Source organism: Lissotriton vulgaris, chromosome 7, assembly GCF_964263255.1.
Source record: "Lissotriton vulgaris chromosome 7, aLisVul1.2, whole genome shotgun sequence".
In the NCBI taxonomy this organism is placed as follows: Eukaryota; Metazoa; Chordata; class Amphibia; order Caudata; family Salamandridae; genus Lissotriton; species Lissotriton vulgaris.
The window spans coordinates 138,192,800-138,219,468 of record NC_141695.1 but is presented as its reverse complement, the minus strand read 5'-3'; positions in this window follow the sequence as shown (position 1 = coordinate 138,219,468).

Here is a 26,669-nt window from a genome sequence, read left to right as displayed (position 1 = left end):
GAAGAAATGAAAGAGCCTGTCTCCTTGGCTTCCCGGAGCAACAGGCAGCAGGCAGTGAGTACACGAGGGAAATCTCTGCAGACAGAAGCACACTGAAGCAGCTACGAGCGGCACCCGCGAAGCGGGGGCCGCGAGCTGTAGTAGTGCTGTCAGCCAATCAAGATAGAGCAGGCAACCAACTGAGGCGGAGCAGGGGCGGGAAGAGACTCCAGGTGCGCTCAGGTCTCCACGCGCTGAACCCTGGGTCTCGCAGTCCCAGCCCCTGTCAAGCAGCCTCCGACGTGAAGAAATGAAAGAGCCTGTCTCCTTGGCTTCCCGGAGCAACAGGCAGCAGGCAGTGAGTACACGAGGGAAATCTCTGCAGACAGAAGCACACTGAAGCAGCTACGAGCGGCACCCGCGAAGCGGGGGCCGCGAGCTGTAGTAGTGCTGTCAGCCAATCAAGATAGAGCAGGCAACCAACTGAGGCGGAGCAGGGGCGGGAAGAGACTCCAGGTGCGCTCAGGTCTCCACGCGCTGAACCCTGGGTCTCGCAGTCCCAGCCCCTGTCAAGCAGCCTCCGACGTGAAGAAATGAAAGAGCCTGTCTCCTTGGCTTCCCGGAGCAACAGGCAGCAGGCAGTGAGTACACGAGGGAAATCTCTGCAGACAGAAGCACACTGAAGCAGCTACGAGCGGCACCCGCGAAGCAGGGGCCGCGAGCTGTAGTAGTGCTGTCAGCCAATCAAGATAGAGCAGGCAACCAACTGAGGCGGAGCAGGGGCGGGAAGAGACTCCAGGTGCGCTCAGGTCTCCACGCGCTGAACCCTGGGTCTCGCAGTCCCAGCCCCTGTCAAGCAGCCTCCGACGTGAAGAAATGAAAGAGCCTGTCTCCTTGGCTTCCCGGAGCAACAGGCAGCAGGCAGTGAGTACACGAGGGAAATCTCTGCAGACAGAAGCACACTGAAGCAGCTACGAGCGGCACCCGCGAAGCGGGGGCCGCGAGCTGTAGTAGTGCTGTCAGCCAATCAAGATAGAGCAGGCAACCAACTGAGGCGGAGCAGGGGCGGGAAGAGACTCCAGGTGCGCTCAGGTCTCCACGCGCTGAACCCTGGGTCTCGCAGTCCCAGCCCCTGTCAAGCAGCCTCCGACGTGAAGAAATGAAAGAGCCTGTCTCCTTGGCTTCCCGGAGCAACAGGCAGCAGGCAGTGAGTACACGAGGGAAATCTCTGCAGACAGAAGCACACTGAAGCAGCTACGAGCGGCTCCCGCGAAGCGGGGGCCGCGAGCTGTAGTAGTGCTGTCAGCCAATCAAGATAGAGCAGGCAACCAACTGAGGCGGAGCAGGGGCGGGAAGAGACTCCAGGTGCGCTCAGGTCTCCACGCGCTGAACCCTGGGTCTCGCAGTCCCAGCCCCTGTCAAGCAGCCTCCGACGTGAAGAAATGAAAGAGCCTGTCTCCTTGGCTTCCCGGAGCAACAGGCAGCAGGCAGTGAGTACACGAGGGAAATCTCTGCAGACAGAAGCACACTGAAGCAGCTACGAGCGGCTCCCGCGAAGCGGGGGCCGCGAGCTGTAGTAGTGCTGTCAGCCAATCAAGATAGAGCAGGCAACCAACTGAGGCGGAGCAGGGGCGGGAAGAGACTCCAGGTGCGCTCAGGTCTCCACGCGCTGAACCCTGGGTCTCGCAGTCCCAGCCCCTGTCAAGCAGCCTCCGACGTGAAGAAATGAAAGAGCCTGTCTCCTTGGCTTCCCGGAGCAACAGGCAGCAGGCAGTGAGTACACGAGGGAAATCTCTGCAGACAGAAGCACACTGAAGCAGCTACGAGTAGGCATATATCAGGGAGCAAGGGGGCGTTCCTCCTCAGGAATAAAATGACCAAAGGGATACGTTTTCTAACTAAAAGTCCAAACTTTACTAAGGGCCGCAGTCCAACATGCCAGAGGGTTCTTCTTTCCTGTGTCCCTTAGGGCCTCACAGGCAGGCTCCTATCATTCATCAAAGAAAAACAAATCTGTGCTACAACGCTGTATACAGTTGTAACCTGGGCCCCTTCTCTAACTTCTTAGTCTTTCGTTATGAACAGAGCAACACAATGTTCCAGTTCTCAACTAGTTCAGTCCAGTGTCTCGCTCAGTACCCCAAAATTGATCTAGCAATGCCCTAGCACTCAAGTCTTTCCCTATCTCCTGTCGTGGTTATCGGGCCGCAGGTTGTAGCAAACATGACCAGGTAATTCCTGGTCATTAAACAAAGCAGGCAAACTGGCATCCATGACCTCTGAGTTATCCTGAACTCCTTGTATATCAACAAGGACAACCAATTCTAGGGCCAATTTCACTTTTGATAACGAGACCCCTCTCGTGCCCGACGCTCTTCCTCTTGCCTTCTCTCAATTTCTTGGGCGTCCGAAAAAGGAGCAATACAAGGAGCTCTTGCGCTCTCCTGGGTCAAGATCCCTCCTGGAGTCGGTTGATCAAAAGGAAGCGGGAAAGGTACTTTCTTTAGATGGGAAACATGTATCCAGTGTTTCCGTTCATTCACCTTCACCGCAGTCCGAGTGGCCAGTAGAATTTGAACTGGTTCTGTCCACCTGGGCTCCAGACTAGACTTTCGCTGATAGTTTTTCACCATCACCCATTGGCCAGGTTCCAAACGATGTCCGGGACCCTCCAGCAGGGGCTGCAGCGTATCTGACACCTGTTGATGGATAGAATGAAGATTTTTAGTCAAGGCGTACAGATAATCTGTCATCATCGGGTAATCAATTTCTCTAAAGTTCCTAGGTCGTGGAACGCCCCAGATATTAGCTGGCCGCCCAAAAATGACTTCATAGGGTGACAATCCTGACCGGGAATAAGGGGTGACTCGCAACAACATTAAAGCTAATGGCAAAGCGTTGGGTCACTTCAACCCGGTACTTTCCTGAATTTTGTCGATTTTCAATTTCAAACTCCCAATATTTTTCAACCAACCCTGCATACTGGGGGTGCCTGGCAGCATGAAATTTCTGTTTGATGTGTAATCCATTACAGATATACCTGATAAGATCTGCATTAAAGTGTTTCCCGTTATCTGACCAAATCACTCTAGGTAATCCATATCTTGGGAAGTACTCCTTAATCAAGGCTTTGGCCATAGCTAGGGCTGAGTTTTCCTTAGTGGGGTAAGCTTCCACCCATTTACTGAAAGCACAGACCACCACCAGAACATATTTCAAATAATTCACTCTTTCTAACTGTATATAATCCATCTGAAGTACTTGAAAAGGCTGGGGGTGCAAACTTTCCGCCAAGGACAGATTCCCGCCCTCCCGGGTTATGTCGTAAGCAAACCATACAGTGTTGAACTAAATGAGCCGCAATTTTAGCAATATTAGGGTTATTCCACACTGGATCTAACAAAGAGCAAATACCCTGCACTCCGACATGCGGTGTTCCATGAGCCATAACTACTACGGCATTGACGAATGTATTGGAAAGCATCCACCTTTGTTTCTCAGTTAAGTCAATCCAACAACCATTGTCATCCAACCTCCTCACCTCAGTTTCCCAACGGACCGGTTCAGCAGGAGTAGCTTCTTTCTGTATCTCTCGGACACTTTCCATAGTGTTATCAAATATGTCAGACTCCTCAATCCATCTAGCCGAGCTTACATACATGGGAGACATTTTGGATCTAGCCGTCTCCTTAGCTGTTTGATCAGCACAAGCATTCCCCTCTCCCACAGTGTCCACTATGGCCTTGTGTGCACTACACTTCACAATTGCAACCTTTCGGAGCAGTGTCAAAGCAGTTAGTAACCTTAAGATCAAAGGGCCATGTTGTATCCGTTGGGCGTGTGAGGTGAGAAATCCTCTCTCTGCCCACAGTTTGCCATAGCTATGAGCCACACCAAAGGAGTATTGGCTATCAGTATAAATGTTTACCTCCAATCCTTCACTTAACTCACAGGCTCGCAGCAGCGCTATTAGCTCAGTCGCTTGAGCAGAATGATAGGGAACTCGAGAAGCCTCAACTATGGTGCGAAGAGTAGTGATAGCATATGCAGCTGTTGTTGTGCCATCTGGTAACTTGAAACAAAATCCATCCACATACAATTTCCCTTGGGGGTCAGATAGGGGTGTGTCTGTGAGGTCCACCCGTCACTTCGTTTCTACCCCAGTCCGAAATATACAATCATGTATGTCATTATTTGGTTCGTTCAAAGGGAGGGGTAGTAACGTGGCTGGGTTCAGAGTGGCACACCTTTTGATAGTGATATGGGGAGCGAACAAAGTTAATTCATATCCAGTAAGTTGTGCACTCGTGAAGTTCTGAGTCTTAGTTTTATTTAAGAGGGTGTCCACAGCGTGCGGTACCATCACTGTGAGGTAGGAATTTAGAACGAGTCCCTCCTGACTGTCGGATGGCCACCGCCACTCCGGCAGTAGCCCTCAGACAGCTAGGAAGTGCCGGGCAACATAATCCAATACTGCCGAAAAATAGGCACAAGGCCTTTGCTTACCATCAAATCCTTGTGTTAACACAGAAAGCGAGCAACCGTCCACCTCATGCACATAGAGCACAAAAGGCTTTTAGTAATCAGGGATTCCTAAAACAGAGGCCGAACAGAGAGCAGTTTTCAAAAAATCAAAAGCCTCCTGACACTCGTCAGTCCAAGGTAAAGGTTCATGCACATCCTTAGTGGTTAAATACAAAAGAGCTTTAGTAAGAAGGGAAAAATTAGGAATCCACGGGCGGCAGTAAGAGGTTATGCCAAGAAATGCACGAACATCACGCTGAGTACGAGGAACAGGCATGTTAGAGATAGTAGACACACGTTCAGGAGTTAGTTACCTCCCCTCTTTCGACAGTAGATGACCAAGATATGTCACCGCCTGTCGACAATATTGACACTGAGAAAGTGACACTTTATTACCATGGGCCGCTAAATGCAAAAATAATTTAGCTGTCGCTTCCTTACAACCTTCCTCCGTGTCTGATGCCACCAACAAATCGTCCACATATTGTAGAAGAACGTTCCCTTCCGGCAAGATTAGTTCATCTAAAAGTACTTTCAAAGCTTGACTGTAAATACTAGGACTCTCCGTATAGCCTTGAGGGGAAAGACAAAATCTGAAGCTGCGACCAGATAACGAGAAGCCGAAAATATGACGGCTGTCAGGATGTATTGGAATGCTATAATGGAGAAGAATTTAGCTGTTGGGAGAATCATAGTAAGAATTGTGGTTATATCTGAAACCAGAGGATATTGAGGAACCACCACCTTATTAACTTCGCCCAGGTCAACTACAAAGTGATAAGTATCAGCATAATCAGGGCCACTTCCTGTCGGGGCCCTTTTTAAAATCGGTAATATATGGATGTTACAAATATTGGAGACCGATTCTCCTACCACACCTTTATCAATGAGGTCTTGTATTATTGTCAATAATGCCTTCTCACCTGCCGGCGAGATCTGACATTCGGTTTCAAGGTAATAGAGACTGGCGGAATATTTAAGAGGCCAAGGTCAGTATCACCCGACGCCTATAATGTGGATGGAATGACAGCCAGCTCAGGAGGAAGGGGTTAATTTTTAGCAAAACTCTGCCGAGTGTGCTGGTCAGGCGACTGAATAGTTATATACACTCCATCAGGGGAATAAAATATCTTGGCGTACAATTTCTTCAGCACGTCCAACCCTCATAAATTTTCCCCACAATGTGAAGTTAGAAAAAAAGGGGAAGCCACTGTAACTGGACCTATAGTAAGCGGGAGAGGCTTAGATATGTGGCTTAGATATGGGGCTCACTACGAGGATACCAGAAAACCTGACTGAAATATTATTTTGCCCGGACAGAGCAGCCCCTGGGACCAGTGAACGAGCAATTGAACTATTCATTGCACCTGTGTCTACTAGAAAATCCTCAACAGTTCCCATTAGTTGTCCTTTAACATAAGGCCTTTTCTGATCAACGGGTACTGCCACTTGGTCCCTTCTCTGTCCGTGGCTGTCCTATGCATAGTAATACCCATCTGACCCTCACGCTCCACAATCTTCGTTATAGTACTGTCTCCCTTTTGCTTTATCAAAACAATTTCCTCCTGTCTCACCTCGTATCACTTCGTCTCTTCTCATGTCGTTCTGGTCAATTCCTCCTCCTCCTCTCCCTCTGCCTCTCACAGCTGCATTTTGTGCTAAAAGGAAAGGACACTGCGCTCGCCAATGTCCTTCCTGTTTACAATATGCACATTGGTTTGGTCCCAAAACAACAGCTGAACCTCTTCCCCGTCCTACTCCCGCCCCTCTTGGAACAAACCCTCTTCCCACTGCGTCTCTACCCTGTCCTCTGACTACTTGCTGTAATAACACTCAAGTCTTAAGATCCTTTGTCTTCTTGTCAGACTGATCTTTACTCCTGTTTTCCCTGTGCTCGTAATATTGGGCCATACTCAAAATAACAGAAGGAGTAGAGGTGGCTGCCTGGAGTCGAGCAGATATTTCGGGCAACAAGTTAGTCACAAACCGATTCACAAATAATCTTACCCCACCTTCCACGGATAAATCTTGTCCACTGAAATCAATAAACACCCATTCGAACCTAGTAAAGAAATCTGATACACTCTCATCCTTCTTTTGTTTACAAGCAGTTAGTTTATCCCAATCCACCTTTCTGGGTGGAATTAAAGAGCGCATATATGTGATAATCCGACCCGGCAACGCTAACATTTCCTGACTGGGTTTGTCTCCGGGTTTCCGGTCTTTATACCAGTCTTTAATTTGTTCCCAAGTCACTCCCAATTTGTTAATATGAGGATGATCATGTACCTGCCGCCACACGTCGACAGGCAACAACAACCCGAAAAATAATTCAATATCAGCTAAGGTCATCACGGCTGATAAAGCGGCCTGAGTGAGTTCCTTATAATAAGCAGTGGGAATTTTCCGAGGGTCAGGTAACTGGGATTTCAGGGAGAGAACCTCACTTCTTTTCCACGGGGTATAAACCCATTGTTCTTGAAATCGAGCTTTGACACAGGCTTGAACAACTAGATTAGCATTGTCTCTGACGTCAGGGATTTCAGGGTGATAAATCGGATGCACTTCCCGCACGGGATGTTGAGTATCCCAATTCGGGCATTTAGTAAACAACCTTTCTCGATACTTCATTGTAATTCAAATTTGTGTGCCCAGTCCACAATGTCGTATAAGACCTGCGGGGCTCTTCCGTCTGCGAAATATTGCTCCCATAAGGAAATTAAGCAGTTAGCCATAGTCTCTAAAGCATATTGCTGCATATTTGGCTCATAATCCTGCATGGTCCCCCATATATCTGTAATGGTGTAAATGGCATTCCGCACCCTTTGAGATGCTTGATCTAGCGCCATCTGTTTTTCCTTTGAACCTACCGTGTTGCGGGTATACAGCCGTCGGGTGCCCAGAATCCCTGAGGCATGGGAGGGGGTTGAATCAAACGCTGCATGGATCGATGTGGCCGACAGGGAAGGCCAGGCTGAGGCTGGTGAAGCTAAGGTCACCGGGGACATAAGGGGAGTAGACGAGCCTCTGGGCAATATTGTAGCCGAGGCTGGCACAGGGGAAGCAAGAGTAAATGTTGGCCCCATGGGCGTAGAAGCCGTGGCTTGTGAGACGGGTGGGGCGGGGGCATTTACAAGCGGTATCGCAGGATACACTTGTTGCGGAGCTTAAGGAGACGGGGGACGCACATCCAATAAGCCTTCGATTTCATCCTCTGGCTCAGTCCGAGCCGGGTAACTTTTATCCACCTCTAACCTAAACTGCCTGTCTATACATTCAACGTCTTTCTCAGTTTGTTCCCTATCATAGTGTAATGACCGACTTTTTCGGCCCTCTTTGGAGGGAGGGTGATGGAAGATGACTCCAGCCTATTACCCTTATAGTACAGGGATTAGGACTATAAACAAGACTTATCCATGAGGCACAGTAGTGCATTTTCGTACCCTTTTCTTTAGGTCAGGGCTTATAAACGTAAGTTAAGGGATAGATTTATTAGTATTAGTGATGATCCGTCCTTTTGCAAGAGTGTTAGTATACCTTCTATGGAGTTATGCTTATTTCGGGCCTTGTAGGCCTTAAACGGGACAGACTCCATTTTGCCCTCTGCCCGGTAGCTTGAGAGGCTTTCTAGGTCAAGTGTAATGTTTAAGTTTCGAGGTGTTGTTCGCTTGGAGAGAAGCGGCTCAGGCTGGCCCTTATCGAAAGACTGTATTTTTCTCCACTCCGAAGACACAACTTCAGGCCGGCCGGCTGGGATCGTGTCCTTGGTACGGGGAGGTACAAGAATTTGGTGGGCGGCAGGTTACTGGCCGTAACTTTCCACGAAGGGACAGGCTTCGATATTAGCGAAAGTGTTAGGCAATGAGTCAGTCAGTCCGTAGGCGGCAGCTAGCCGTTAGCATCTATGCCATTAATTATTTCCAGGCAGACAGTCGCCATTTTGAAGTCCGAGGAAGATCATGAAACTGAGACTCTCTGAGAAAGACTGAAGGAGAAGGAGAAGTAGCGCAGAGCGAACAGAGACAGAGAGAGAGAGACAGCAGCTAATAACGAGAGAGGTTCCAGTGACTTGGAGGGAAGCAGAGGAGATCGAGCATAGCGGTGCAGACGTGTACTCGTGACTGCTAAGGTGTGATTCCGAGACGAGCCAAGACACAGACGAGAAGGGAACCTAGATGACTGCCGAGCCCAGACTTCACGTTAACAAGGTGACCTCCGCCCTTTCCCTTATAGAGTGCACATTCTAACCTTTTACTTTTCTTTGCAGAATATATTTTATCATATAGTAGTGTGTTTATAATTATTGTAATAAATATACCCCAGTTCTTAGTGAACCGACATGTGCCTTGTATTCTTGTTCAATCAGGGTAACCTGGTCTTCTAGTCAGACATTGTTTGCATGAACGTATGCGAATCCCGATCAGGTAAGAAATGACTGAGCAATGAAGGAGAGAGGGAACGTTTGATGCCAAGAGCAGAAGGTACATATTTCAATTTGGAAAGCCGTACTAATTTCTATTATCGTAGTTTTATCCTGAGTAGACAATGAGAGATTTCTTCCATAGGTGTTCATAGGAAAGTGATCGTCGTTGGTATGCGGCGTTAATGAGAGCACCGGGGGGATACGGTGTGGAGATCCGCCGGATTGTGGATCGTGTGTAAGTGAATGAGAGCACCGGGGGGATACGGTGTGGAGGTCCGCCGGATTGTGGACCGGATAAGTAAATGAGAGCACTGGGACTGCAGGCCCGTGTGTAGGCACGCTGGATTGCGTGTCGAGTGAGCACTGAGAGAGATCTGTGTGTAAGGGTACATAATCAGATCTGCCCCAGGGTAGATTAGTCTGGGCCTAAGTGGCCGCGAGACTAGCTGGTATGAATAGGATATTGTAGAAAACTTATGCATGTTTATTGCTATTTTCCCCCATCCTTAGGTACGAGATGTACATACCTATATCCATACCCATTGTAAATATGTTCTAAGGAGTGAGGTGATTACGTTCAGATTGGGTTAGAGGGGCTCCTAGGAGCTGATTCCATCTTGTCCGAAAATCCGGTCGGTACATCTGGTGTCACGAACTGTTTACAAAGCCTGTGTGCGCTGTATTGTTTTGATCTTGTTGGTTTGCGCTCGGCTCGTACATATTTTCTTTGTTAATAATTGTGTATATATTTTTTGTGTGTCAAAATGTTTTCGAAAAAATCGAAATCCACTTTCAAATTGCCTGTTGAAATTCTCGGCTGGGAATCAACGCCTTACGAGGCCCTGGCCCGTGAGTGGGCCGATTCTACTGGTTTGAGTGAGAATTGGACTTCTTGTTTGGAGCAGGCGGAGCCCGCTGATGTGGTTTCTTGCTTGCAAAAAGCTCCAGTAGTGAAGTGTGATGAGCTTCCTATTTTAGGACGCAGAGGTTGGATTGTGCTAACTGCATACAGAATGCTTCATGAGAAGTTTGTTAAGTTGCAGAAGCGGTTTGTGAATATGGAAGAAAAGTTTGTTGAAGTGCAGAATGCGCATACTCTTTTGCGATGTCAGAATAAATTGCTTGCCGACAAACTTGAGACTTATCAAACTATAGCCGAAAGGGCTGCAGTGCGCATTGCGAAATATAAATACAGACACCGTCGTGGTCGTGTGTCTACACGGAAAGTGCGTCTGGTCGTGGCGAAAGCCGGACTGGATTGGAACCCCGACGAGTGGTATCTGGGATTCGAATGATTCTGGCTCCTCGGCTGAGGAAGGTGACAAGCGCGAGTCTTCTCGCTCCGGACGTGATTGTAAATCTGCTTCTTGTGACAAAGACCGTTATTATATATGGGGTAACCCGAAAAGAGTCCTAGGACCTGGGTATCGTTTGTTTTCAGGTGTCAAAAAAACACAAAAACTTTTAAAACGTTAAAACAAACCTGTTTGTGTGTGTATATTGGACACCTGTGTATTTTTGGGCTATTGTGTTTTTGTGTTTTTTCACGTTAGGAATTAATTTCGCAGATGAAAAATAACTGAGCTGAATATTTTTGTAGTAATTGTGTGTGGAATTCTATGTCTAGGACCACCATATCTGCAACTCTTGTGACAAAGACGACATTTCTAGCGACCGTGGTCGCTCTTCCCGTTCTGATGACGTATCTCGCCCTGATTGTTCTTCTAAATCTAAGGACCGGGCTTCCTCGGAGGCTCCTCCGGAGGTTTCTGCTCACCCGGTGTTTCGACGCAAATTACAACAGGCTCCTGGTATGCCGAATGGTATTCATTTGGATAGTATTGAAGATTTTACTCAACAGGAGGATAGTGACATTTTACAACGATTTCGACAACGGCCCGGTGAAACTTTGCTTACATGGATGGTGCGCCTTTATGAACTGGGTGCTGCTGGTATCATGCTTGATGCTGGTGATTGTTTGCGATTTTGCTCTTTGAGTTCCGATTCTACTGTACAAGATCATTTTCGTAATTATAATGGTGCTGGCCAAATTAGTTTGCTCCAACTTGCGAATGATGGCTGTAACCATAAATACCCTACTGAGTCTGATTGGCCTGTCAATGATAAGCCGTGGTATACTTTGCGCGATGCGTCACAGCGTTTGAAAGAGGAAGTGATGAAGACTGCGATTTTTCTCAGTACTTCTGACAGATTGTTGGATGGTCTTTTAACATCTTCTGTCCGCAATCACATTATCTGTTCTTCCCCTGTTGCTTATAAGCAGGTTATGATGACTTTGTTGATCAATCAAACTGGCAATCCTTTGTCTATGGTGCTTGAATCTGTTCGTCAGCTTGGCGAGTTGGGGGAATGGTTTAAACCTGAGAGACAATCTCGACCTGAGGGTCGTACCGTTGGGGATTATAAATTCTCTAGACGTGATATGTTTCTTGCACTATTGGCTGATGGTGTGAAAAGGGAGGACATTGACGGCGAACCTAATAATCGCTTATGGGAGATGTTTCGTAAGCGTGGTTTAGATCGGAAGGAGGGTGCCCGTCGTGTGCGTAAGAATGATTGTGACCGTGGTTCCGATGACAGTGGTGATGAGAGGCGTCGTGTGGATGCTGATCGCCGTGATGACCGGCGTTATGAACGTGATGTTTCCCCCCGTCGTGAGAACATAAGGGTGAGAGAGGGGGACAGAGACAGGGGGAGAGATGATCGTGTTTCCAATAGACACAGAGATGAAAGAGGTTATTTCCCTGAGTTGAGGAAAAGGGGGGATCGTCACAAGCTTTCTGATCGCAATTCACAATACTTTGAGAATGACAAAAATCCATTTCGTAATAGAGATGGATACGAGCAGGACATTCTGATTCCCAAAAAAGTTGAGAGCACTTATCCTGATTTATCTTGGTTGACAGACCACGGTAAAAATGACTAGGAAATAGGTCACGCTCCGGTACGCAGGTGGGCTCACAGAGACAACAGACCCTATGTAGATATTGAAATTTTTTGGAAATATCGTAATATCCAAAGGGCCCAAGCATTGGTAGATACTGGAGCGGAGGCCACTTTAATTCATGGTAAATCAAAGAAATTTAAAGGACAATTTTTCACGATTACTGGTTTAGGTGGAAAAGAGACCCCGCAGTGCAAACTACACTTGAGATGAAAATTGGTAGGATTCCCAGTAAAGAATATTCTGTGTTGGTTGTACCGCTTTTGGAGTATATAATTGGAATTGATATTTTGAAAGGAATGACTTTGCATTTGGATGATGGTTGTTATCAATTTGGAACCAAGCATTACATTTCGTCCAGACCCGTACGGGTTGGCCGTTTACGGATGCCCCCCATTAAAATTCCCCAAGCTACGAAAGTGGTTTCTCAGAAACAATACCGTATTCCAGGTGGTCATGAAGAAATTAGTGCCACAATTCAGGATTTGGTTGACGCAGGAGTTATAACTCCTGTTACTTCTGCTTGGAATAATCCCGTTTGGCCTGTGCGCAAGAGTGATAATTCTTGGCGCATGACTGTTGATTATCGAGAGTTGAACAAACACACACCTCGTTTGGCTGTTGCAGTACCAGACATTGTTACTTTAATTCAGAGAATTCAGAAGCATCCAGGTACATGGTATGCGTCCATTGATATTGCTAATGCTTTCTTTTCAATTCCGATTGCCCCCGAGGAACAATTCAGTTTTACATGGAATGGACGTCAAATGACGTTTAGAAGTCTTCCTCAAGGTTATGTACATAGTCCTACGATCTGTCACCGGCTGGTGGCGGAACATTTGTCCGAAGTGACTGTACATCCACAAATCCAGGTGTGTCATTATATTGATGACATTTTGATTCAAGGTGAGACGCAAGATCAGGTCCAATCCCATTTAGATCAGATTCTTGACTGTTTACGTGCAAAAGGTTGGGAAATTAATCCTGAGTTACAAGGTCCATCCCAAAATGTTAAGTTTTTAGGCATTAATTGGCATGAAGGTCACAGAGAAGTGATCCCACAGGTGAAACGGAAAATTTTAGACTTTGCAGTTCCGAGGAATAGAAAAGAAGCTCAGAGTTTCATTGGCTTGGCGTCAACATATTCCCCATTTGAGTCAGATTTTGGCTCCCTTATATCGAGTCACTCGTAAAAAGAATGCGTTTGAATGGGGTGAACCACAACAGAATGCTTTTAATTTGGCGAAAGAAGCGATTCAGTACGCCTTGGATCTGTGGCCTGTGGGCGAGGGTGATGTGGATTTGAATGTGTCTGTGGAAGGTCTGTATGCCAATTGGAGTTTATGGCAAAAGCAGGGCAGACAAAAAGTGCCATTAGGTTTTTGGACTAAAAAGTTACCTGAGGCTGGTGAGTGTTATACACCTTTTGAGAAACAGTTGCTTGCATGTTATTGGGCTCTGGTGGATACTGAGCAATTGACCTTAGGTCATGCTGTGATTTTGAGACCTGAAATTCCTATCATGCAGTGGGTTTTGAGTTCGCCGAAATCCCATCGAATTGGACATGCTCAAGAGGCGAGCGTGATTAAATGGAAATGGTACATTCAGGACAGGGCACGTGTGGGTCCGAAAGGTGTGGCAGTGTTACATGAGCGAGTGGCGCAGGCGCCATCGAATGAGACTGGAAGTGATTGCTCCGTACCTGTAGTGCAGGAATCTCCTGTCAAGTGGGGTAAGCCATTTGATGATTTGTCCGCGGAGGACAAAAAACATGTGTGGTTTACGGATGGTTCAGCGAGGTTCATTGGTGAGAAACGACATTGGAAAGCAGTGTCCTATAACCCGATCACGCAGAAATTACTGAGTACAACTGGTGACGGAAAGAGTAGTCAATATGCTGAATTGTATGCAGTTTACCAAGTTTTGAAACAGGAACTACCTGGCACATGTCATATTTTCACTTATTCCTGGTCCACTGCTAATGGACTAGCGGTATGGTTACCAACTTGGCATTCTCATAATTGGGAATTGCATTCAAAAGAACTGTGGGGAAAAGAACTATGGCAAGAAATTTGGGAAATGCTCCCACAGAGTACTGTGACAATCTTTCATGTGGATGCTCACACCCCGATAGATTCCCTTGACAAATTCTTTCATAACATTGCAGATGAAAAGTCTAAAATTGCTGAGGCAGTGGTGGACATGCAAGATTCTGATTTGGCGGGATTGGCGAAATGGGCCCACCAGAAAGCAGGACATTTTGGAGAGAGAGCCACTAGCAGGTGGGCTGCCGATCGAGGAATTCATATTCCTTTAAATTACATTAAAGATGTCATTCTGCACTGTCCCATCTGTCAGCATTCTAGAAAGAGAAAAGTGCCTCATATTGTTAAAGTCCATTTACATCGAGGAAAATTGCCCGCTCAAATTTGGCAAATTGATTATATTGGCCCGCTCCCTATGAGCAAAAATTGTCAGTATGTTTGTACAGCTGTTGATACCTATAGTGGCCTATTGGTTGCTTTCCCTTGCAAACAAGCTACCCAAATCAATACCATTAAAACATTGAAATTACTCATATTATATTATGGTGTTCCATTTCAAATTCAATCTGATAATGCATCCCATTTCCGTGGAAGATTGGTGCAGGAATTCTGTGTGGAGAATAACATTGAATGGGTGTTTCACATTCCATATTATCCGCAGGCCTCGGGCCTCATTGAAAGAATGAATGGTTTGCTATAGGAACAACTACGAAAGTTAACTGACGAACACTATAAGAACTGGAGGGACTTTTTACTCCAAGCATTGCTGATTCTGAATAATCGTCCCTTGTTGCATGCTGAATCTCCTTTGATGCGTTTATTTCCTCCAAATGTTGATGCAAAGCCCAACACCATTGCTAATACTGTTATGTATTGGGAAATTACCCCCGGAGCTTTGGCTCCATGCAGAGCAACCCCAGGTTCCGCAGGCTTGGACCTGCATGCTATGAATGATGCTGTCCTAAAAGGCAGAGACCGAATAATTGTTGAAACAGGCGTTGGTGTCTGTATACCAGCTGGAAGTTTTGGACTGATTGCCCCTAGATCGGGCCTTGCCTTAAAAGGTGTTCAAGTACTCGGAGGAGTGATTGACAGTGATTATCAGAGAGAGATTAAGGTTCTCCTGCTGAATAGCAGTGAGATTGATTTATCGATTCAGAAATCTGACCGTGTTGCTCAGTTGCTAATTATGCCTGTTTTCAGTGGTGAGATTAAGAAAGGCGTTGCCCCGACTTTGCTAACAATACGAGGCCAAAAAGGCTTCGGGTCTTCCGATAATCCGGGAGCAAAAATATGGGTGCAATCGCCTAAACATCCCCCTGAACAAGCTGAAGTCATTGCGACCGGTCATGATAATACCATTTTGGTAATGAGACCAGGGAAAGATAGCTGGGAAGCTGTCCCGGCTGACAAATGTTATTTACGAGAATGATTAATGCATGTGTTTGATTTTCTTTCAGATCATTCTCTGGACTGCTGCTGCAGGATGTGCCGGCGTTGGACTCCTTTTGGTCTGCTACGCCGGGAGAGGAGAGAACCCACAGACTTCGGTTTATTGGAGAACCCGAGTTCCGCGTTCCTTCGCTGCGTGGGATTCCTCATCGAACTTTTGAATCACTCTTGCTAAGAGGGTTACTAACTCTCCGCACTTTTGCCTTACTCCCATGCGTTCTATGACTGACATCTTAGCGACCTGCTTGGTTGCCGTCCCTGCCTCCACTGAAACGTTGCGGCACATGTTCAATATATCGAGTGCCCGACCCAATATTATTGTGGGCGATTTCGCAGCCCATGAATTTTGCCCTTTGTGTACTATTCTTTCAGACTCCATTCCCCCGATTCATTCCCAAATTACTACCTACAATATCACGCAGGGTGATTTATGCTTTATTTTGACCTGTGATCCCAAAGCAATTACTGAATGTGTCAAACTGAAGTTAAATGCTGCCACTTCTTTTTCAGCTCATCAACGTTTGCTGTGCTTACAAAGACTTCCGAAATCATGTGTTTCTGTTAAAAATAATATGACATGCAAACGTATATTAGTTGCTCCTAGCCATTACCGTGCAATGTTGCTGCCCTCTGGTTGGTTACTTTCCTGTGGGAATTCCTCCTGGCCCTATATTCCTGCAAATATTTCTGGAGGTCCGTGTGCCATCACCAGACTGAGCTTATTAATGTTTTCTTCACATCCCAATTCCCATTCCCACGTGGTCCGTAATTCTATGACGTTACATGAGGACTGTGATTCTTCCCTTCATCTTTATTCTAAATCTGAATATCTCAGTTTAGCGTTTTCTATTATTGGTGTCCCGGCGTTGGCAGTTTACAACACCAAATCGATTGGAAAAATGGCCTGCTGGATGGTCAAATCGATTAACCAAACGTCTACCGTTTTATCTGACATGTTATTAGATGCCCAGGGTGAACGTAGAGCAATTCTGCAAAATCGCGCAGCAATCGACTACCTCCTGTTAAAACATGGACATGACTGTTCTGACTTTGAAGGTCTTTGCTGCTTCAACCTGTCTGACCACTCTAAATCGATCCAAGCCCATATTGACAAACTTCACGACTTGACTGCAGAAGTTAGACAACATATTGATCAGGGCTGGTTTGACTGGCTCTTTAATTGGTTACCTGACTTACATTCTCTACAACAGATTTTAGGGGGTATTATGATTTCTATTTGTATTTTAGTAGCCATTTGCTGCTTTATTCAGTGCATTCCTTCTCTGCTCCAATACTGTAGATTTGGCAAGAGAAATAGATCAGTTAATTTTGTTTCTTATTATTATTCTTCCACTGATGTTAGTTCCATATAGAACATGGTTAATAGACTGGAGTCAAGGGTGAAGTGTAATGACCGACTTTTTCGGCCCTCTTTGGAGGGAGGGTGATGGAAGATGACTCCAGTCTATTACCCTTATAGTACAGGGATTAGGACTATAAACAAGACTTATCCATGAGGCACAGTAGTGCATTTTTGTACCCTTTTCTTTAGGTCAGGGCTTATAAACTTAAGTTAGGGGATAGATTTATTAGTATTAGTGATGATCCGTCCTTTTGCAAGAGTGTTAGTATACCTTCTATGGAGTTATGCTTATTTCGGGCCTTGTAGGCCTTAAACGGGACAGACTCCATTTTGCCCTCTGCCCGGTAGCTTGAGAGGCTTTCTAGGTCAAGTGTAATGTTTTAGTTTCGAGGTGTTGTTCGCTTGGAGAGAACCGGCTCAGGCTGGCCCTTATCGAAAGACTGTATTTTTCTCCACTCCGAAGACACAACTTCAGGCCGGCCGGCTAGGAACGTGTCCTTGGTACGGGGAGGTACTAGAATTTGGTGGGCGGCAGGTTACTGGCCGTAACTTTCCACGAAGGGACAGGCTTCGATATTAGCGAAAGTGTTAGGCAATGAGTCAGTCAGTCCGTAGGCGGCAGCTAGCCGTTAGCATCTATGCCATTAATTATTTCCAGGCAGACAGTCGCCATTTTAAAGTCCGAGGAAGATCATGAAACTGAGACTCTCTGAGAAAGACTGAAGGAGAAGGAGAAGTAGCGCAGAGCGAACAGAGACAGAGAGAGAGAGACAGCAGCTAATAACGAGAGAGGTTCCAGTGACTTGGAGGGAAGCAGAGGAGATTGAGCATAGCGGTGCAGACGTGTACTCGTGACTGCTAAGGTGTGATTCCGAGACGAGCCAAGACACAGACGAGAAGGGAACCTAGATGACTGCCGAGCCCCGACTTCACGTTAACAAGGTGACCTCCGCCATTTCCCTTATAGAGTGCACATTCTAACCTTTTACTTTTCTTTGCAGAATATATTTTATCGTATAGTAGTGTGTTTATAATTATTGTAATAAAAATACCCCAGTTCTTAGTGAACCGACATGTGCCTTGTATTCTTGTTCAATCAGGGTAACCTGGTCTTCTAGTCAGACATTGTTTGCATGAACGGATGCAAATCCCGATCAGGTAAGAAATGACTGAGCAATGAGGGAGAGAGGGAACGTTTGATGCCAAGAGCAGAAGGTACATATTTCAATTTGGAAAGCCGTACTAATTTCTATTATCGTAGTTTTATCCTGAGTAGACAATGAGAGATTTCTTCCATAGGTGTTCATAGGAAAGTGATCGTCGTTGATATGCGGCGTTAATGAGAGCACCGGGGGGATACGGTGTGGAGATCCGCCGGATTGTGGATCGTGTGTAAGTGAATGAGAGCACCGGGGGGATACGGTGTGGAGGTCCGCCGGATTGTGGACCGGATAAGTAAATGAGAGCACTGGGACTGCAGGCCCGTGTGTAGGCACGCCGGATTGCGTGTCGAGTGAGCACTGAGAGAGATCAGTGTGTAAGGGTACATAATCAGATCTTCCCCAGGGTGGATTAGTCTGGGCCAAAGTGACCGCGAGACTAGCTGGTATGAATAGGATATTGTAGAAAACTTATGCATGTTTATTGCTATTTTCCCCCATCCTTAGGTACGAGATGTACATACCTATATCCATACCCATTGTAAATATGTTCTAAGGAGGGAGGTGATTACGTTCCGATTGGGTTAGAGGGGCTCCTAGGAGCTGATTCCATCTTGTCCGAAAATCCGGTCGGTACACATAGGCTACAGCCTTCTGGGTTATGGTCTGACCATTTTTCACTTTAAGTAATTTTTCCTCCCTTATGCGACAACGCTTTGCATCTTTCTGCACAGCTTTAAAGAATCGAACATTGCCTGCCGGCTTTTTTTGGCAAATAATCGATCCTGTAAATACTGAATCTTTTTCTCATCGAATGATCCGGGTATCGGCCATTCCAATTCCACATTGTCCTTTGTATACTTGTGCCATAAATTACTAAACAGAATAGGCATAAGGCCATGTTTTACATACATATCAAAATTTGGGCTGCCCTCTGGCGGGGCAAGCTGGCTTTCGTCTAACCGTCCGCTCTTCCGGCGGCAACAACATCCATAGCACATTTTACTAAAACACGACATTTTGTTTGTCGACAATACACCCTTCTCACACACTTCCAAACATGGCCATGTTCAGTCAAATTCAATCTCTCCTCTGACAGGATTTGTCCCTCAACGAAAAACACGCGAACAGAACATACAATATTTTTTATAGCGACATGTCTTTTCTAAAACCATAGAACGGAGCCCGTCGACTCCCGTTCGTGGAGAACTTGTATATTTCCGACTACCAGACCAACAGGTACCAAAACAGACAGTGCTAAGACTGTTAGAATAGATGACAAATTGTCTATGGAGGAGCAGGTCAAGACAGTGGCCGGTGCCTGTTTCAGCACAATGAGGATGCTTAGGAAGGTCTTCCCATGGGCCCCTCTGTCAGCAAGAACAACCCTTACCCAGTCACTCCTGGTGAGCCGGTTGAATTTTGGCAACTTGTTGCAGGTGGAGGTAAGGGAGGATCTTCTATCAAGGCTCCAGGTGGTGCAGAATACAGCAGCCCGTCTAGCCCTCAACAAACCGGCACAGACCCCTTCTGCCCCCTTGTTGAACCAGTTACACTGGCTCCTGATTAACAAGCAAGCCATCTTTAAGATGCTCTGTGTGGTCTTTAGATCACTAGAAGGGAGTTGGCCTGCTTACTTCATAAATAAACTCAGCTGGTATCAGCTTGCTCGACAATTAAGATCTGGCAATGCTAACTTGCTGTGTACCGAGAGAATACACACGGTTAGGATGGGTGGTAGGGCCTTTTCCTATCTGGCAGCCAGCCACTGGAACAAACTGCCACAGAACATTAGAGCTTGTAATGAGTTAACCACTTTCAAGAAACTTCTAAAGACATGGCTATTTTAGATGCACTTGCTCATTAAGTATAGTTTCCTCGAAGCGCCGAAAGATCCCTATGGGGATGATTCACTTGTGCTCTACAAATCCACAAGTAAAGTAAAGTACCAAGAGGCCATCAGACAGGAATTAACTACAGACCGGCCTAGAGACCATCCCATAGTCTCCCTGGATCACCCTCAGGCTTTTCTGACTAAGCCCGCTGCCTTAGTGCCGCTTTAGATATCTCCAGAAGGCTACCCATTGCAACCTTGGCCTTTCTTCGAGAACAGTCCGGCCAGGTGCTCACCACCCGTGCCACACCAAGGCGTCTGATTGAAAACCTCTGTTATTCACCAAACAAGTCCGTAGAGCATCTGCCCGTTTAGCCTCAATGCCACTCAGTCAGACCTCCAAAGTTCTCCGTGGCACACCGACCACCAACCAAATACAGTTAACTGTTTCAAAAACGCCGCTCAACAGCGCAATCCAAAGACAACAAGTTAATACACTCATTTTTCCTTTAAACACCAAGGACGCTGTGGTTGAATTTCAAAATACTATGTCCCACATTTTAAACTGGATGAACTGCAGTCATCTGAAACTTAACCCTGGCAAGACCGAATTGGTCTTGCCGGGATGGAGTGCGCTTAGTTGGAACCCCAGCTTTTGGCCTTCCAGTATGGGAGCCCCTCCACTCAAGTCTTCCTCGGTCAAGAGTCTGGGTATACACATCAGCGAGGACCTTTCTCTCAAAAAACAAGTAGGAGCAGTTGTTTCAGCTAGTTTTTTCCAGCTGAAGAAAATCAAGAAAATCGCCAGCTTCTTTTCCCCAGCTGCCCTCACTCAGATTGTCATCTCCCTGGTTCTGTCCAGACTAGATTTTTCCAACAGTCTTTATTTTGGCATTCAAGCTGGAGAGCTAAAACGCCTTCAGCTGGTTCAGAATCAGGCTGCTAGACTCCTCCTGAACCTCTCTAAGAGGCAGTCTGTTAGATCCGGCCTGAAACAGCTACACTGGCTGCCCGTGGAGCAGCGTGTGGCTTTTAAAACAGGGTGTATTTTATTTAAATCTCTGCATGACTCTGGCCCCCTTTTCATTAGAGACATGTTTAAGCAATACATTCCCTCCCGCAACCTCCGCTCTACCCACAAATCCCTTCTGACTGTCCCACCTTATAAGAGGAAACGTCTTGGAGGCAGCTGTTTTGACCATCTTGCAGCTGGTTTTTGGAATTCCCTTCCCCTTCATCTGAAACTGAATGACAACATCCTCAGTTTTAGACACTCCCTGAAAACCTGGCTTTTCACTCAGGCGCATTGCTGAGCTGCTCCCCCTTTTCTGTGACCTTTGCGTTCGTTCCTTTCTACAGCGCCATGAAGCCCCCGGGCGTACGAGCGCTTACAAATACTAACTAACATTAACATTAACATTAACATAACATTAACCTGGTGCACACAGGTATGATTGCATATTCTCCACTGCCCACTCCTGACGACCAACTCAGTCAGCTCCTGGGTTTCGCCCGTAGGACTCCGGCGAGGGGTCACTAGCAGCTGGGGCTCACTGATCGCGAAAGAGGACTTCAGCCAGAATCATTAGTCAGTCCACCCCCATCGACCAGAGTACCCCTTCGTGAGTCCTTTCTCATCCGTATTACGGGACGGACGACCCCAAACGCAGAGCCGCACCAGAGTCGCCAACTGATGTATTACAAAATAATCTATGGAGATATACCTACCAATAGCCCCTCGCTATCATCTTACCAATAATCAGCTGGTAGTTAAGAAAAGTCAATCGTTTATTAACACAAAATACTCTATAAAGGAGCCCCTCCAACGTCACCCAGCCAATGTGTGGAGAAGACTGCCGATTCACACTCAATACAGGGCATATATACTTTCACGTTACATGAGATCACCGTACATGGAAAATCACTGGTAGGCACAGTAGGTAAAAGGAAAGACCTTATATGGCACACAAAGCTCATTTGGAAGTCTGCTTCTGCTACTATTGGGGAGGGTCAGGAGGGGTGACTCCCTTTCGTCTCGGTGCCTGGGAGCACAGGTACGGCGCCTCTAGGAATGCGCTTATCACCTCTGAGACCAGATGCGACCTTGGGTCCCAGAACAAGAAAGGATAATATGCATTCAGCTGTCTGGGTAACTCAACTACCAGGGTTTACTCGGTTGCTGGAAGGGTTGCACGTGACCACCGTTCGAGTCTAATGTGTATGTAGACAAAATGGAGTCTGTTTGGTTCATAGTCTGCATATAAAAGGAATACAACATAAGAGACGAGCAAAGGTAGTTCCTGCATTGACATAACTAATTAGGATATTTTCTGATAAACATGAGAATATAGATACATCGTGCTAACACAGAAAGTAAATATAAATGCATGAAATCAATTTTATCCCTCAAGAGCTCACATTGACCCATGTGTTAACTGATCTCCCCTAAGTCAGCGTTCATGGCTTGTAAGAGTGACCTCCTCCAAAGGCAATGAGGTTGTTGCCCCCTAGGTGTATCTTTAAGAAATTGACGGGAACTCCCCCTAGGGACAATCTCTGTTCGAATCTGTTCATGTGGCTGCTCCATCTCATTCCGGGGAAACCCATCCAAACAAACTGCGTTTGTGAAAATCCCTGCATCCAATTCCGGCGGGCAGCCCACTGTGCCACCCTAGTGACGAATAAGTGCCCGATCACCCATACTTGGTATCCTGGTGAAATAAAGGACACCATTTTTACAGTCTACTTTTTAATGTTCATTGTATTCACGCATGATTTGTCATTAGTGCACTCAAGTCAATGCGCACCATATTTACTATATACAAAATTCCCTTCAAGGGTGGATGTAACACTTGTAGCAACAAGACTCCCAACGTCCCACCTTTTTTATACACTCTGGTTCCATGCCTGCCTTAAACGCAGCTGTGGCCTCCCTGATCCTCATGGAGTGACTGAAGTATTTATTGTCAGGATAGGCAAGACCCAACCGTGCCAGGCAAACCCTCATTATGCATTCTATCTGAAATGTGGTCTGGGGTCCCTGGTCAGTGTTAAATTCAAGAAGCAGCCAGGGATGTTGGGGCGCAGCACCATATACTTGGGCACCTGGGCAGTATCTCTGATCGCCTAGCTGCCTTAGTACCACAATGGCCCCCTGCCCTGTCTGATCCGTTTTGGACTTTCTGATATGAATCAGCAAGGTACCATCCAAGATGACATCATGTCTGCTTAAGGAGTCGCCAGACCTATCTGTCTTGGACCTGGCCACCAGCTCGCATATTCGGAAAGCCCCAAAGAACGCCAGACAGAATGCTGTCGAGAAGAGTCTGGCCTCAAACTGCGAATAGGTGACCTGCTCAATTACATCCAACATGCCCTGGAGTGTGAGGAGGTCAATGGGCGACCTGCTGTCTGGAACCCGGACCTCCTCCCTGGACCAACCTTTGAGGGCTGCCTGATGAGAAAAGTCTTGGTAGGGTCCAAACCTCCCGTTAGTTAGGCATCAAGGTTTATTGCTGCCAAATAACCGCACACCCAGGAATGGCTCCTCCCCTGTTCCTTTTCCCACACTACAAATGCCTGCAATCAGTGTCCCAAATGAAGGCGCAACATGGCCCTGATACTATGAAACTTTCAAAAAAGTGGTCAAGTGGGCTCTGTATTTCTTCATAGTTCCTGGTGCCAGAGAGCGTTCTACCATTATTCTCAATTGCTGCTCCATTGCAGAATGCACCAGAGGTGTGCCGGGAAGTGGGTCATCTCTACTCTCGCTCGCGGCCAGGCCTCTCTGAAACGGAGCCACGGAAAACGAGAGAGAGCGCCAGCGGCCACAATCTTGACCCCCTCATTATGCCTCGCCCTAAACTCGACATTGCAGTGCAAGCAGGCCCTGACTAACTCTCTTAGCAAGCCCAGCACCAATGGGCACCTGGCTGTCTCCCCATTGATTGCGTGCACTACTGCCATGTTATCAGACCAGAAAAGGACCTTTCGGGCCTATAGCGCTTCGGGCCATAAATGCAGCACAATTACAATGTGGAAAAGTTCTTGGACAGTGATGAATGCCGTGATGTTACACTTGCGCCAGGCATTGGGCCTTTTCTGTGCACACCATTCAGTACCCATTATTGCGCCAAAGCCCTCTCTGCCTGATGGGTCTGTTAAGAGGTAGAGCTCTGCACTGTCCGCCCAGGGTGCCCACCAGAAGACAGTGCCATTGAATAGCACAAGGAACTTATGCGCAATTGCCAAATCCTATTTCAAACCTTTCCCCTTCCAGACTAGGTGATGCTTCTTGCTTACCTTTGCTGTTGCCCTTGCTAGCCTTCTGGTGAACACCCTACCTGCAGGGATCACTCTAGCTGCAAAGTTCAGCTTTCCTAATAGGCACACTTGCTGCAGCTGTGGGCAAACTTACAAGCTTTGCCCCAACAACAGGACCCAGTGTTGTACAACCTACACATTCCTGAGATTAATCTTTTTCCCCCTTGCTTTTGTCCACCTCACTGACCTCCTCAAAAGGGCTGCTTAAAAGGGGCTTGCCCTGTCTGCTTCTGTCCCTTAAAATTGTCCTGCCCCTTCTGGCTCTTGCTCACCCCTTCTTTTTGCTCAGGGGTGACCTTCCCCATGTTCTCAACACAGAGCTGAATTTCCTTCTGGGCCCATATAAGCCCAGACATCCTCTTCCAAAAATCCTGGTCGTAATTGTACCAACCGATCCCACCGGTCTTCTCCGCCTCATTGGTTATGATGCAAGAGTACTGGAGTAGCACCTCCCCTGCTCTGGGTATTGTCCATGATTACAGCTGCTAAGATGGAGAATGCCTCCCCTCAATTTCCAATGTTTTTTTTCCAGCCATGACATGTATTTCACCTTCTTATTGTCCTCCTTACCCTCCATTTTCCTGGTATCGACCCCGTCTACCCCATGTATCAATAGTGTGAATATATCTATGAACTCCCATTTCCAAATCCCCTCCTTTGCCTCTAACGGCACCTACGAAGCAAAGGAGCACTGTCCAGACCATGGATGCCACTGTGATAAGTGGCAGGGGCACTGCTGCCACCGCTTTATCTGTTTTTGCCGGTTCAATAGGGGTTGTGGGAGTGCTGACCTCCTGAGGGGCAGCTGGAGAGGACTCAACTCTGGGGGGACCACAGGGCCGGGCGCCGGTGCAGGAGAATTATGAGGTGCGGAAGGCACAGGCTGCTGTCCCTTGGAACCTGGGGGGGTGCTACATGACGCTGCGCCGCTGAGGACCAGTGCGACTGTTGCCCCTGCCCCAGACCCTGGCTAGACCCTGTGCTCCCAGCATTGGCAGCTATCTCCGGAGCACTCTGTGCACTCTCGCCGCTGGCCTGATCTCCCCAAGCTTGGACAAAGGATGGCGGTCCAGCTCGAACCAGCATGGGGAGCCTGGGCGGGGGTCCAACATGGCTATCTAAACGAGCTTGATAGTTCGCCATCAGGCTCAATATAGTGTCCAGAACCTTAACCCACATCTCAATGTTCGCACCACCAACAGCCGGAGTACCCGGTGTGCTCGCCGCTGCTGCCACGGGTCCTGTTTCTTCAATATTGGTCATTGCCCTGACCTTCGGTGCAGCAGGGTCTGCAGGGATTTCCTTATGAGTGTGTCAGTGAACCCTTTTGGGCCTGCCTGGTCCTACTTCCACTCGGCCTGCATGGAATCCACTTGGTAAGTCTGCCACCACCCCAGAATCCTCCTGCCCTCGGGAGTTGAGTATTTCTTTAGCCCAATCGACTTCTTTGGCTTTTGCCAACACCATAAAGTTCGCCCACACCGCCTCCTGCGACGTGATGGGTTGGGACTCATCCACACAGCTGATTTGAGAAAACAGGAGACTCCAGACTGTCTAGCCGAATGGCCTCTACGGCGGTCCTAAAGGAAGGGGAGGATAAAAAATCATAAGTAGAAGCTCCCCCCATTTCCAGCTTATGCTGCCCCTTGCTCTGTCGCACAGTCCTGTGTCCCTCTGCCCTGGTGCGTGTCCAGCCCGAGTTCGCCCCTGTACTTACTTTGTTCTGCTTGTATCTTGACCCCCTGTCCTAGTGAACGATCTCCAAGGGGGGAAAAGGAGGTGGTTCTAGACTTATTTCTGGTGGGTGTGTGCAAACCAGGTTCTCCGTTTGCCGTCCTACTCGTCTTCGCTTTCTGTAATTAAAATTCACTTATTAGCAAATCACGGGAACACCTGGATTTGACATGTAACCTTTAGGTTGAGTGTCAGGTAACTGAACCATTATGCCACAGATTCCCAGATACTTTGTTCCTTCCATGTTTCCCCATCCTTGAGGCGCCTCACCCAGTGCCGTACCATGCCACCGTAATGCTTTCCCTGCCTCACCTGATAAACCCAATCCTGTGGTCCAAACCTGGTTCCCCGCTCAAAGGCTGCACAAGGTCAGCAGCCCTGGCCGAACAACCATAGCCCCTTACCTTTCAACCTTAGGATTGCTTGCTGGCCCTAGAGAATATGTCCGATCGATTCAAGAGACCCAATTGCTGAACTTGTCACGAGTCCAAAAAAGGTGGCCTGTAAGAATATACATATGTTAGCTCATGAGCTTCACGTTCTACAAGTCATGCCTTTATGGCAACCCTGCCGAAGCCTCATCCCCCGTGACCCCTGATCTGTAGGACAAGGGGAACCGGCACAACGCCCCTAATAGCCAGCTGACCGCTGACCCATATCTCCACGTGCGAGGTGGCCGCCATTTTGTCCCCTGTGCTTCACCTGCACCTATTTGCCAAATAATGCATATCCGTGACAGTCGGCCTTTGGATCACGGTTGCCTATGTGAGTCCCACGCTGCCACTTAACCACATCGATGCTTAAGAGTTTCCCCTGCTGTGCTGGACAGCAACGAAAACGGGTGTGGTCATGACGAGCTCAGCTCGT